Source organism: Amphiura filiformis, chromosome 2 (assembly GCF_039555335.1).
Source record: "Amphiura filiformis chromosome 2, Afil_fr2py, whole genome shotgun sequence".
In the NCBI taxonomy this organism is placed as follows: Eukaryota; Metazoa; Echinodermata; class Ophiuroidea; order Amphilepidida; family Amphiuridae; genus Amphiura; species Amphiura filiformis.
Window position 1 is genome coordinate 90,254,133 of NC_092629.1, and position 14,959 is coordinate 90,269,091.

The 14,959-nt window shown below is 34.9% G+C and overlaps 1 protein-coding gene across 4 annotated transcripts in view; it reads right to left on the reverse strand.

Moving 5' to 3' along the window:
- The window catches only part of LOC140146817 (protein CBFA2T1-like), a 181,687-nt gene that overhangs the window by 23,095 nt on the left and 143,633 nt on the right, over positions 1-14,959 (reverse strand). The gene's annotated exons all lie outside the window — the stretch shown is intronic.

Consider the following 14,959-nt stretch of genomic DNA (forward strand, 5'->3'; position numbering starts at 1 on the left):
ATGTATACCGATATTCTGTATGAAATAGTTTGCCTATTAATCACTAGGATCCACGGCACAACATGTTCATCTATCAGGGCACAGTTCTTTAACCCCAATACATTTGTACATTCATTGAATGACCTTTGAAAAATAAGGGTACATAAACTCAAACTCCGCAACTTGAGGTCAGATTTTTCACTATGATTGTTTAATTGAGGTTATTAAACTTTGTCATTGGGATGAGGTAATTCCTTCTCATCTATATAGCCTATCATAGTAGTCTGCTCAGTACATGCATGTACTTTGTAGTATGTACACATGAATCGTACACTGTCTATTATGGTTTCTGAATTTGACTGCCTTACCTATCATTTTTGACTTTCTCTTTGCAAATGATATGGGGGGAAAACAAGTGAAAAACAAAACCTGCGGCTGCGGGTCTGTATACCGAAGAATCTGCACACATCCCAGCAACTCATGACCATCGACACAAAAGCTTCAGAACCTCAGACAACAAGTTTCAATTTATAGAATAATAAATAAAATTCCCATAAGGCAGCCATTTTTGATAACAACTTTGTGATACAAACGCATACGAACACAATAAACAGGTACTGTATTCTCAGCATGCCTGTCAAAACTTAACACTTAGCATGACTACAGCAGCAGCAGATTTACACAACTTCCAAAAATCCAGCTGGTTTCCAGAAATTGAAATATCTTAACTCAAGATGGATATGAATCAGTAATTACTTCATACTGTTACCATGGTTACTATGTATACTAGGCATGTTTGTGATCAAAGATGTATGTACACAGAAGATGAATTTCCATGCATTTAGATTAACACATGTATATATTATAATAAGAACACAACTTTCAAAAATCCAGCTGGTTTCTAGAAATTGAAATATCTTAACTCCAAACGGATATGAATGCAGTGATCAGTACACTGCAAAAACAGTGTTTAGAAATCAAGGACAGAATGGTGTCTAGAATGATGTCTAGCATTTAAACACTAACTGTTTAGATCCTAAACACATTTCATATGATTAAATATGTGTTTGTGTTTAGATGTTTAAGATTTTAACATTAAAGTGTTTAAATGTAACTTTCTAAACACCAATCTGTCCTTGATTTCTAAACACTAATTTTGCAGTCTAATTTATTGTCACCAATACTACCAGTAGGCACGAATAATGTTTGTACAAAAACTTGTGCGGCGAAAAGGAAGAGTTCCCACATGCATGTAGATTTACATTTACATTTAATTTTTAAAACCATAATGATGAACTTCTAACCTGTTTTTTGTTTTAATTTGCGCAAAATTTATAAGAATAATAAATTTGGGTGAGGAACAACACCAATCACTTTGCATAAAACACAAAATATTTTCATACCCACTTACATTGTTTGTAAGAGGCTATGAAATTCAACTTTGTAACCTAAAAAAATATTGTAAATTGAACACAAAAGATTTCTATTACGAGTAAAACTGAAATCGTCTCAATTTCTATATTTCCCACATTATGTATAAATCCTGTACTTTGCATTATAGTAAATCCTACTCACTCTAATGTAGATATCAAGCGATTATCTAAAATCAAAATTTCATCAACAATTCATGTTCCAAAATCAGCATGTCTGGAGTTACAACCCGTCTATATATCCCAACGCAAAATTTACGATAAAGTAGCGACAAGGTTGCCAATTTCTGTGTGCGTAGGTTGAGAGAGAGAGAGAGAGTACTTAGTAGAGAGAACGTAACACACAGAGGAGATACACAGCTGAGTATTCATGACTTCCCATCATGCACTATTCCAATACTCCTATAAACCAGCAGTTCCAATTTTTCTTTATCAATTCAAAAATTTTCAGAATGGTCCATTTTCATGACCATATTTGGAATCGGCATGATGCATTAAAATGAGTACAAACAAGACTGCATGTGACAAGTTTCCAAATTTTCTTTATATTAATTCAAAAAATTTCAGAAGTGTCAACTGTCCATTTTCATGACCATATTCGGAATCGGCATGAAAAATGCATTAAAACAAGCCTAGTATTGGTTCAGTAGTTCTTCAGATAGCTCTTGATATTTGAATAAAGTTCCACAAAACTGTTGTACAAATAAACCATTGCTTTGACTGGGTTTGAGATAAATGGTTTGGCAATATGGGCTATTCCATTTAAAATCCATACTCCCCCGTGGAAGATTTTGGAAATAGGGGGAGTATGAATTTCAAATGGAATAAACACATTAGGTATTTTGAAACTCACATTCCCTCTCTGGTAGATTCAGGTTGAATCTTTCTCAGAGGATGTATGAAATTCAAATGGAGCTGCCTAATATGGTCATTCCATTTGAATTTCATACTCCCCTGTGGAAGATATTTCCAAAATCTTCCACAGGGGTAGTGTGGATTTTAAATGGAATAAACTCTGTTGATGCTCCATGAAAAAATACCATCCTATCAATTTATCAAAATATAGCCAGATTTCACAGTGATTTAGCAAAATTTCAACAATGCATCATGGGAAGATGTGATATTCCGCCGTGGAGGAGATAGATGCATCAGATCTGCAGGTGAAACAGTGTACTATCAACTCAGTTGTCACTCAGAGGCCGCAGGACTCGGCGCACCTGCACCTTGTATATCCACAATCAATACCACACTGACTGAGCGTGTTCGATCCCACCCTCCTCGCTACGCCACAGGCCAACTTAGTGATGAGCCAACGTGGGGCCGTACCCGAACCACGATAATTGCATTTCCCCTGGCGGACAGGTGCGCCATCTGCGCGCAAAAATTAGGACTGTAATTGCATTTTTCACGCAGGATAATGTTTATGTAAGAGAGTTTGATGAGGAACTGGCTTAGCCTATGTGTTCCACGATGCTCCGTACTCACAACTAAGGTCACCGGGTTTTCTGTTACCAGACTATTCCCTTAAGTGCTCCAATCCCTGCCAGTTCTTTGCACTACTGCAACTACTGCAACCTTAAGGCGATGCAAAGTATATACCTCTATGTAGCAAGTTGAGAATTGAAATCCTTCTGGCATGCTCGCGAGCTACAATCTCCGTAATACTACATCTATTAAACTCATATGTTCAGGTGCGCGCTTATTGAGACGAGATTAATCAAGCTAAGACTGAGATAATGATATAACGATGACGGTGATGAGGTAAAACATGGTAATCAGATCACCTTCACTAGGATCCATGCTCATCTATCAGGGCTCAGTTCTATAACCCCAATACAGTTGTACATTCATTGAATGACCTTTGAAACTTTGGGTACATAAACTCATACTCTGCAACTTGAGGTTAAATTTGTGCACCCTGATTGTTTATTTGAGGTTATTGGACTATGCCATTGAGATGAGGCTATTGTGTTCCATAGTGCTTATTACTGCTTGGAGTATCAATAGTCCAGCGTTTTTTTTCACCAAGTGATGACTGTTTTTGCACTAAAAGCTATAGCGTTAATGATATAGCACACATCAATGTAACTGAGCTCCTCTCGTTCTCATTAATGTAAAGTCATTAGTTGATTACTTGCTTGGCTTGACTGGTTTTGTGGGCCGGGTGTTAGACAAGTAATTTCTGGGTTGCTGCACAGAACCTGGAAGTGGTTGCTGTAACAGGTTGACATGATCAGGCTGTTCCAGTTGAAATACATACACCCCTATAACTGCCTATATGGAAGACATGACCTTTATCTTCCACACAGGGAGTGTGAATTTCAAATGGGGCTACCTGAATGGGTGAATACATTTAAAATCTTGAAGATGGGCTCATATTTCAGTTGTCGTCACAATTTGTCGAAATTTCCTTGATTTAATCAACCATATTTAAGTGACCTCCAACAATGGATTTTTTTATCCTCACATTTCTTAAAAGTCCCTCAACATGAAACAATCTGATCTTTAAAAATTTGCATAAAATGGGCACTGGGCAGGTTAATTGAGACAAACATTGAAATTCAATTAATAATGTTGGTAGTTTCTAAGGGAGTAGTCGATATTTACACCAGGGGGAGAATGGAGAAATTTAAAAGAAAAAATAAGCCTCCCCTTCATGTCCCCTGATTATCAAGTATTTCATTTTCCCCTTATTTCCAGGAAAAATCATAAATTCCTCCATTTCTGACTGGCATAAATAATGACCACTCCCTAAGATGGTAAATGCAAACAAAGGCCTTTGTCACCCACTAATTAATGTATTGCCATTAATTAACCTCCTGTTTTCATATGCAAACGATGCCATTCTCAGTTCAATTAATTAACTAAGACATACCCTATATACATTACACACTGCATGACTGCATGCATGTTGCCCTATCCATCTAAAGTAAACATATAATAGAATGACATCACATATTATTATCATTTTATTTCAAATCTTTTTCTTTTTTCAAATGCACTGAATATCTTTTTATAGACCTCAGCATAGCTACAAATTTTCAAGACCAAGCAAGTATCAACATTGAGACATAAATTTAAAGAAAAGCCTTCCTACATTTTCTTAAATATCCGAAAAAATATTTGAAGAATAACATTTGTTGCAGTCAATTTCCGAAAATATAATAAATAAATTGTGCACCTTTATTTTTAAAAATAATAAATTTCAAAAGATGATAGCCTTTGTTAGAGTCTGGTAAACATTTCCTAAATTATCGCAAATAATTTTTTACCTTTATTCCAAAAAATTATTGGAAATGGAGTGATCTTTCACTCTGTATTTAACAAAATTGCCACAGCATGAACAAATTGCTTTTTAAAATTGGATATCTTACCCTTCCCAGAATCCTTTGCAACATGATGCATCACCTCATTACATCAAATGACACACCTATTACTTTGTACAGGCTCCTTTCGTTTTCATGTTGAGAATAGACATAAACATGGGTCGATAGTCAAGAAATAAACATATTTTGCAAGATCTGGATGTACATGTGCTCTGTTCATTGAGGAACTTTTTGTCACTTTATAATTGCCCTGGTTTCACTAGATAGCAAATCAGTACAGACAATTAAAATCGAAGAAATGCATCATGGGAAGTGTAAGATATCTTCTGTTTTTAAAATACTCCATTTATATCTATTATTCAACAGGTAAGAAAATGACAAAGCCATCCATCATCCCCAGAAGCCACAGTTCCATCATCCACATAATCTCTATACAGCCACACTTTGACCTCATCACATATCAGGTACTCAACATCAACCCCAGAATCTTAAACAAGTCAAAATAGTCATTAACAATGAGATGATTTTATGGATTATGACTGTAAGATGAGGCTATTGTATAGCACATTAAGATCCAATTTGTCACCTGGACAGGAAAATGAGGATACTAGTGGCAGATGGTTTTCTGAATGTTATTAAAAATTTATCAATTGGTAATTATGTTTATAGAAAAAACCGACTGGAAATGCTCCATCTTGCGATGTTATCAAAAGATTGGAAATATCAAAATGTTGGTTCTCCATTTGGATAAAGGGATGAAGTGCTTATGTATAACCGGATGCGGATGTAGACCTGGGGCTGCCAGGGTGGTGCTGAATATAAACGAATTGTTAACAGTGCTGTCTTTATTTTAAAACCACTTTGAAAGGACATAATAGAATAATTAACATACAAATGTTTAGATGGGCCTAAAATTTATTGAAGTTGTTAGTTTCAAATTTTTCTGATACGATTTATACTTCACAGAAAGATTTGCTGAATTTTCTCAAAACTGTAGCAAATTTTCCTCTATAGATTCTTATATTTCTTTATCTGATAGAACAAAATTCCTCTTAAACGTGAAATTTCCCAGAGGCCGAGCTTTCTTTATTTCAACATTTTTTTTCAGACTGCCTTTTACTCGTTTCCATGGTTACTTCGACATCAATTCAGATCATTATTTCATGATTGTCCTAGTTCTATTATAATTGTCCCTAATAGTGCTGTAAAGAAGCAAATTTTGATCTCATAATGAATCATTTTGGAACATAATCATTATTTTCCAATTTCCGTTCGTATGACAAAACAGTTGGTACATAATACATAAATCCATTTATAAAGCTCTCTTGAAAAGCAAGAAACATGTTTAATGTGCATGAAAATTTGGCGACTGATATAGAGTGTTAAGAACGTTATTTTATCTTGGGGGAAAATTTGATTCTTGTATTTGTAAAGTCTCAAAAAAAAAAAAAAAAAAATTCTAAATTTGGCCCAAATTTAGCCAGCAATGTGACAATTTACTAGTATGTTGAGGGAAAAAGTTCAGTTGAATGAACATGGTGAACCCCTCCAAGCTCCCACCCACTCAGGCCGTTTTAATCAACCCATAATATGGGGTGGTATTAAACAACTCGCATAATTTTCACAGCTGTTTTATTTGTGCAAATCAGATTTTTAATTGATCGACAAAATTAAATTGGTGCAAAATTTGTTACTTTAATACTTGATCTCTTAGTTAAAAAAGTAAATAATAATAATAATAATATACTTGAATTAAAAGTCAAATAACAAATAAATAAATAAATAAATAAATAAATAATAAACAAATATATAAATAAATAAATGAAAAATAAAATAAATATAAAAAAAATGAAATATTTAAGAAATAATAATTAATAAATAAATAAATAAATAAATATAAAATAAATAAATAAATAAATAAATAAATAAATATATAGATAAATAAATAAATGAAAAATAAAATAAAATTAATAAATACATACGTACAAATATTTTGTCTGACCTATGAAAAAAAAGTTACCTTGAAAAAAAAACAAATTGTGAGTATAGCCCTGTTCAGTAACACATCGATATCACAAACTTAACATCTGTACCAGATGGGGCATATTCAATTCCACTTTCATTTTGATAAAATTATGAATATTGACGAGTCAGTCCATTAAATGGATTCAGAACGTGAACAGATGCTATATACTCCACGATGACGATGTATCAACTATAAGGGCACCAAAGTGCGTGAAACCCAGTCCAAGACTACTACAGAATTATATAAACAATTCAAAATTACTTGACAGCCTGATCAACGAACTTCAAAGAAATCACACCCTAAATGACTTTTTTTAATACGCAAATTGTGACTAAACTTAGTGACAGATGTTGACACTTGTTAGACCAATTTTGTTACTTGCGGATATCGTCATGACGATACAAGCTGCGCACACGACCAGAGCCTGTAGTTTTGCCGGTAATGACTAGTTTTTAATCCCATTCTTGTGTAATCAAGCATGCTTGCTGACAATAATGGTATCAAATCGCCAACGGGAAATTTACATTCATAAGGGTCGTCATTTGGGTAATTAAGATATTCATAGTGGATGAAAAATTTTGGAAAGTTATTGTTGATTTGAAAACAAGGGCACCAACGGTTCAGTGGGCTATTCCAGTTGAAATCCATACACCTCCTATTGAAGACATGACCTTAATCTCCCACACAGGGGGTGTGGATTTCAAATGGGGCTACCTGAATGGGGGATTTCGTTTGAAAGAGATTATCACCCACACAATGGGTGCAGATGTCAAATGAAATCCCCCATTCAGATACCCATAGGGGGTGTATGGATTTCAACTGGAATAGCCCATTTTTAAACCAGATAAATCTTGTTTAAGAGCTGCGTGATTTAAGGGATAAACTGAGGGTTAATAGGAAAATAATGTCCTACCTGCAATAGCTGCCATGAGTCATAATAATTATAATAATTATTAGAGATGTGTATACAATATAGAATGCATACATTGTCAAATGTTAAAAAGGCAGCTATTGTTGACAGCACCCTTCTTGCAAAAAAACCCCCGCTCAAAATTAAAAGCAATATTTCCTAATTCCCCATGAAGTACTTAACCAATTAGTAATTACATGCACTGCATATTACTTGGATGAACACCTCCATGCATGCTTCTTTATCAAAATCAAGTGTTTGGGTAAATTTTGTCCATATGGCAGTATTTTGTATACATTTTGATTGCTTGAAAAATTGTAAAATTTGTCAATCTGTTCAACAATTGCAATAAGTTTTTTGTTAGTCCTCCCTTTGTGTGAAGTTTGTCAAAAGATAGATATGATTAAATATAAGTTACTCCATCTACTGTATTTTCATTTAACCCACTGGACACTACTAGTCATCTAACAGCATGTCTGATTGGTTGATAACTTGAAATGCTCATTTCAACTGCCAATTATGTCTAAGCTTTAAACTACTCATGTTCAAACTTGCATTTCCAGATGATCTTCATAATACCCTCCTTGATTGGTTCAAAATTGGACAAAATATTCATTTTGGCCAATCGGCAGGTAGTTCTCATGGGGTTAACACTTGCCTATTTGACAACTAATATGCTGAATAAAATTTAATCAAAATCTATCATTCTATATTCTATGTTGCTGAAGTCATGGTAGGCCATGCAAGAAAAAAGATGTAAAGCTTGTTATGACAAATAAATTCTGGTTGGTTTGCATCTAATATAAAAAGCAGCAGCCAGGAGCAAGATAGTAGCAACATACATTTTACACTTGTAGAACCTTCTCTCATCAACAGATGATAAAAGACAATCTAATTCAGTTAATGGATGCAACTAGCGAGTATTATCACAAAAGATACCTCAACCATCTACCTAGTCATCTCCCTTGATGATATCGTAATTTAATTCATCATTTCACCATCCTCCTCCTCTTCCCTTTTTAATCAGTTAATAACATAATTTGTCCGCCCATAAGCCACGTAATTATGTCATGATTGACCAGATTTTAAAATTATTAACCTTCTGTCATCAAAATATTAATTTGATGTAAAAAAAGTATCTTGACAATTTGATTGGATGACATTTCTTCTTAGTATGATTATTAAATTAATCAATTAATCTTATCAACAAGGGCATAAATAATTCTTATATGTAATGTGATCTGTGAAAACCCTTCCACATGGTGACATTTTGTAGACAAAAAACATGGAAATTTAGAACTGTTTTAATCTCGTACTGTACCAGTGATTTCAACATCAAAACTTACAAGTTCAAAAGTTGAATTATGGCAAGTTTGCAGCTGATGGCCTAGTTTAGAGTCACTTCAATTTGAAGATATTATGATAATTAGCATCTATTGTCTTCATTTATTCTCTTCAACTAATTAGCATTGCACAATATAATGAGCCTCTTTCAAATTGGGCAAAAAACACAACTGATTAAACAGATGGCCTGATGTCACTGAACCATTCATAACTCACAAGAGAACTTGGAAACACTAAACACTGAGCCAAATTGGCATAATTTCCAGATGCACAGTTCACTGACCCCCATAGTTTATAAGTTGACCTCAAGATATGGAGTATGAGTTTTAGTACCCAACCCATTCTGAGGTCATTTTATGAGTGTAGAAGCATATTAGGGTTCAAGAACTGTGCACCAACAGATGGGGATGTTCCAAATCCAAGGAAAACTTGGAACTTCATACCATAATATAACCATATGGCATCAACTGCAGATGATTTTGCTTCAATATGTTACAAAAATTTCCCATCAAATGTAATTTTTTTGTATACTTTAAGCTGAGCGATTGTGATGCACCGCTCGTCGCTTTTGCATTTATACTTACGATGATAGCAATATTGTAGAGAATGCAGATAACAATTAAAATATTCTAAATGCCAGAAAATACATTTTTAGAACATCCATTTATACTGTCAATAATTATTGCTTTGAATTAATTCATCACCGAAAGGTAATAATCGAGACAGGTAAATTAATTAGCAAAATAAAAGATAGAGTTCGTTGGAAATGATTGGTTGATGTCAAGCAACATCGGTCGAAAGTTGAGATTTCTTCAACTTGCAAAAGCAACATCGTTTTTGCCTCAGCGATTTGTAATTTTGTATCGATTGATCGGCTTGACGATCTGAAAACGAAGTAAAGACCTACCGTATTTCGTCAAATAAACGCCCCCGGGGGTGTTACATTTTCCCAAGGGGGGGGCGTTTATTCAAGGTCAATTTTAGAATGATAAAAACGCTAAAATGACGAAATATGAACTAGAAACACTGACTTCTGGCTCACTTCCGGGTTTCCAATCCAGATTTTCGCCAATTATTGATGCTATTATCGACCATGTGGGCTGATGTGGGGAACTTGGTAAGCTTACTACACAAGATGGCATGGAAATATCAGCATTTTTGAAACATCTTTGTTGAAAAAAGTGGTGGGGGGCGTTTATTTGAGGGGGGGCGACTATTTGACGAAATACGGTATACTAGGTATATTTGTACCTATTTCAATGATCAACATTGTGGTGAAATTTCAAAATGTTCTACTTTTTTCCTACTATAAATTTTTAGATGAGCCGTCTGCAACATCTGTGCATTTCATGAGTATCAGTGGCCATAGCCTCCAGTGCAAATCTATTTGCAACATTATTACAAAAGGATTTTGTAAACAAAAAATTCATGTCATGTTCCTTGTTAATCCATAACTTAGAGCCCAATACTACACATATACACTGGCGTGTCCAGGATCTTTTCCTGCGGGGGGCTCAGCCCCTCTTTCAGATTTATGCGGGGGGCTTAATGGCTAAAATCGCCAAAAAACGGCTGATTTTACATGATTTTTTACAAAGTGCGGGGGGCTTCAGCACCCAAAGCTCCCCCCTGGACACGCCACTGATATATGTGTATGGTTACATGCAAGATAGCAAACATTTTCATTACAATTTAAAATTATTATAATTTTCTTAATTTCCAGATGTCAGCTGGACAAATAATACCAACTGAGATGTGTCAAATGCTCATCAAATACAAGTCTGCTGGCTAGATGTACAAAATGGCTGCCTTTGAATATATCACAATATTTACCAAAGTATTAAAAAATACTTTGACTGAGGACTGAGGATTGAGCAAGGACTCAACACAACACTGCCCATCTCCACTTTTGGCAAAAATGAGATTTTGGTATCAAATTGTTCAGATAATGTTGTCTGCTCAACATGCGGTTGATACAATGCATGATGATAACCTCAAGTGCAAGTCTGTGGTAAGATTACTGAAGTTCAGTGTACTGTGTGACTTGTAATAATCCAGTATTGAAATACATAATTTTATATAAGCTCAATGATAATATTTAGGCATATGATTTATACTTGTTTGAATGCATTTCCCATCCCAAGCATCAAGCAGATATCCAAAAATTTCAAATTTTTTGGTGAAAAATTCCAGACACAATATCCTCTGTTTGACATCTGGTCGAATAGCCCAATACAAAATTTGTTATCATCATATTCATAGCCCTAAGTGTAAGTCTGTCTGTTTAGGAAGATTAATGGTATTGTCATCTAAACTGTGTGCCATATGGATTGTTAATCTGTTCAGTCCAATACTAGGCATGTTTATACTCATTTAGAATGCATTTATCAAGCAGAGCTCAAATATGATTATGCAATTGCAAATTCCAAAATAGTGGTTTTTTTAACTGCACGATTTTCAGACACAATATGACAACTTTGCCATCTGTGGAATAGAACTTGGAAGTTTACACAGTCAAGATCATAGCCTCAAGTGCAAGTCTGTTACCAAGATTACAAAACAGTATTGTCAACTAAACTGTATGCCATGTGGCTTGTTAATATGGGACAAACAAATCAAGCACATCTTGTTGGAGGTTCCGAATGTATGCTCTTTAAATCATTACTCAATCAACTGATACAGATGTTGACTTCAGGGCATAGGGAGGGTCCAAACATGATTGCACTTCCATTTTTAGACAATTATGAGCTATTCCAGTTGAAATCCATAGACATGACCCCCGATGGAAGACATGATCTTAATCTTCCACACAGGGGGTGTAGGTGTGTAACCCCATTCAAAATTCACACTCCCTGTGTATAAGATTAACCTGTCATGTGTTCCATAGGGAGTGTATGGATTTCAACTGGAATAGCCCAAAGATGCTGACTAAAGTCACCAGGCAACAGGCTCGTTTGTACTCATTTTAATGCATTTTCATGCCGATTCTAAATATGGTCATGATAAATAACGAATCTGAAATTCTTGAATTTTTTTAACATGTTGTCTGCAGCCGATACCGCGTGGAGAGATTTAAGTATCAAACCTTGGTAAACAAAACAGGTCCTAAACGAATCACTTTCCAGTAAAATTACCCCATCTGCTGTAAATTGCTGTAAGCAATAGAAGTAAAATGGTCCCATCTGCTGTAATTTGCTGTAGGCTATGTGGACTGGTTGTACCCTGCAAGCCAAGAGAAGTTATCTTACCCTTCCCATAATCCTTTGCATGAAATTGAGCAAGTTTACTCTATGGTTTGGTATGGGGGGTTTGGTATGGGGGGTCTGGAAGTGGCACTTAAAATACCAAATTCCGTCAACAATGAGACTTATTTCTACGAGACCTAGATTTTTGGTCAAACTTAAATTTAATTTACAATTTTCTCCAATTTTGTTTATGTTTTCGGAAATTGGGCCAATTTTCTGACAAATTAAAAAAGAAAGTCCCATATACATGTACATGTAGATCTATATTCCAAATTTCACACAAAAAAGGGGCCACACACTAAAGGCCAAAAATAAGACCCATTTCAGAGGAACAAATCGTACGTATAGTAATTTTAGGGTGATCAATATTCATAAAACACCCACAATGTCAAGTACATCTAGCATCTTGAATCTGTTATATCAAACCTGTAATAGCATGAATCATTCAATGTGGGGGTGCTAAGCCTGATCGAGCCACAGGACCATTTTCTGGCAATTTTCAATAAATAGTCAAAATAATGCTCCCAATTTTCACAAAATTACTAATTTGCTCGTTGTAATGGCTCTGAAGTGTAGGGCCATTGCAAAGTTGAAAAATGTAGGGCGGCCATCAAACGGGAGGGGAGGGGGGTTAAAATACAAATATATGCCAACATTGGAATAAAGCTTTAAAGAAAAACAAAACAAATTTGTCAAAAAAGTGGGGTGGCCATTGAAGTGAAGCATGATGGGAAGACGTTATCTCACATGTGGCTAGCAGCTATGGATATGAGGTCTGGTCACTAACTCACTACACGAATTGTGTGGTCTGATCGAAAACAATCCACTGGTCGAATTCAATCGACAAAATTGCAGACAAAATCTAACTATTCATTTCCCCTATTCAGGTATAAAATAAAAGTGAAATAGATGTGCTGAGGGGAAACATATGGAATTTGCATCAATATTTAAGCATTGTGAGATTTTTGTTTTTTACTTAATTTAACCCTAACTGCCCTAGTTTACCGAAATATGCTACAGTACAAATCCACTGCAACCCAAGTATCCCATGTCATCTGATTGCATAATGAACACACATCCATGCATCAATATTTTAAGCATTGTGAAATTTTGTTTACCAATTTAACCCTAACTGCCCTACTAAAACAATGCTACAGCATTGAAAGCTACTGCAAACCCAAGTGGTCTGATTGCGTAAATCTGAACACACATGCACGAAAAAGTTTGGCTGCTAAAGGTGCACCAGGGATTGCCAGGGGGCATGGGAGTTTTTTGAAAAAAACAACAACTTTGCCCACTATTGAGACGAAAAAAAAAACTTTGCCCACTAGTGAAACGAAAAAAAAATTTTTTGCCTCACTGATGAGTAAAAAAAATTCCCCACCCAACTTTGTATAAAGGTATACATTAAAATTGAAAAATAAATACTTCGCCGCCGAAGGCGGCGAAAAAAAAAATTCTGCCTTCGAAGGCGGAAAAAATAAAATAAAATTACACCGGCGAAAAAAAAAAATTCTGCCTGACCCAAACTCCCATGCCCCCCCTGAGAATCTAATGGGGCGTCCCTAACTAATGGGTCTTCTGCTCAGCACCCAACAGATCCATGGTTCTCTTTCTCTTCATCTGCTTTCTTCATTCCTTCCATCTTTCTAAGTTTGAATTTGCTCAAATAGCCAACATTAGATCACTTGAGATGTCAGCACACTGCCTCATCTCCAGTAAACAAGGTGAATTGTATCTGATCCAGAAAATGCACTTACTTGTGAACGTTTCAGCAAACACTGTTGCCTTTGTCAACACTTGATGAGGAGGGACTGCAGCAATAGTGACTGCCGCAATAGTTTTCTCTACCGATTTTGATGAATTTGTTCAATCATGCCTCATCTTGTTTTGCCAAAAATTACGATTTTGGTACCAAAATTTTTACTACATGCACACACAAGTCACTACATGCACCTTTGCAAAATGTACTTTGTTCAACTGCATTTTTGTTTTAGGCCTACATGTATTATACCAAACTATTCCAACTGTTTTTTTCATCACTTTTGCTGGTATGCATAACAAAAGCATTTATTCAAAATAATACCAAAAGGATCAATTCTTTCTAAAAAAAACAAAAACATAAACACAAGATGTGAAAATATTTAACACAACTATTCCAACTGTTTTTTCATCACTTTTGCAGGTATGCATAACAAAAGATTTTATTCAAAACAATATACCAAGAGGATCAATTCGATCTAAACAAAAAAATTAAATGAATTGCATTTTTCCAATACACAAGATGTGAAAATATTTAACACAACTATTCCAACTGTTTTTCATTACTTTTGCAGGTAGGCCTATCACTAGGATTAACATGCTCATTGATCTATTAGGGCACAGTTCTTTAACCCCAATACATTTGTATATTCATCGAATGACCTTTGAAAATGTGGGTAAACAAATTCATACTCCGAAACTTGAGGTCAAATTTTGCATTATGATTGTTTAATTGAGGTTATTGGACTATGCCATTGGGATGAGGCCATTGTGGTCCATAGTGAAAGTCATGATTACAAAAACACCATAAGGACCAATTAGATAATCAACAAAATTAATTGAGTTAATTAGTAAATTGCATGTTTTTTTAAATTTCCAAACACATTCTACATTGTAACAATACAATAATTTTTGCAGAATTTATATTTTGTGCCGAA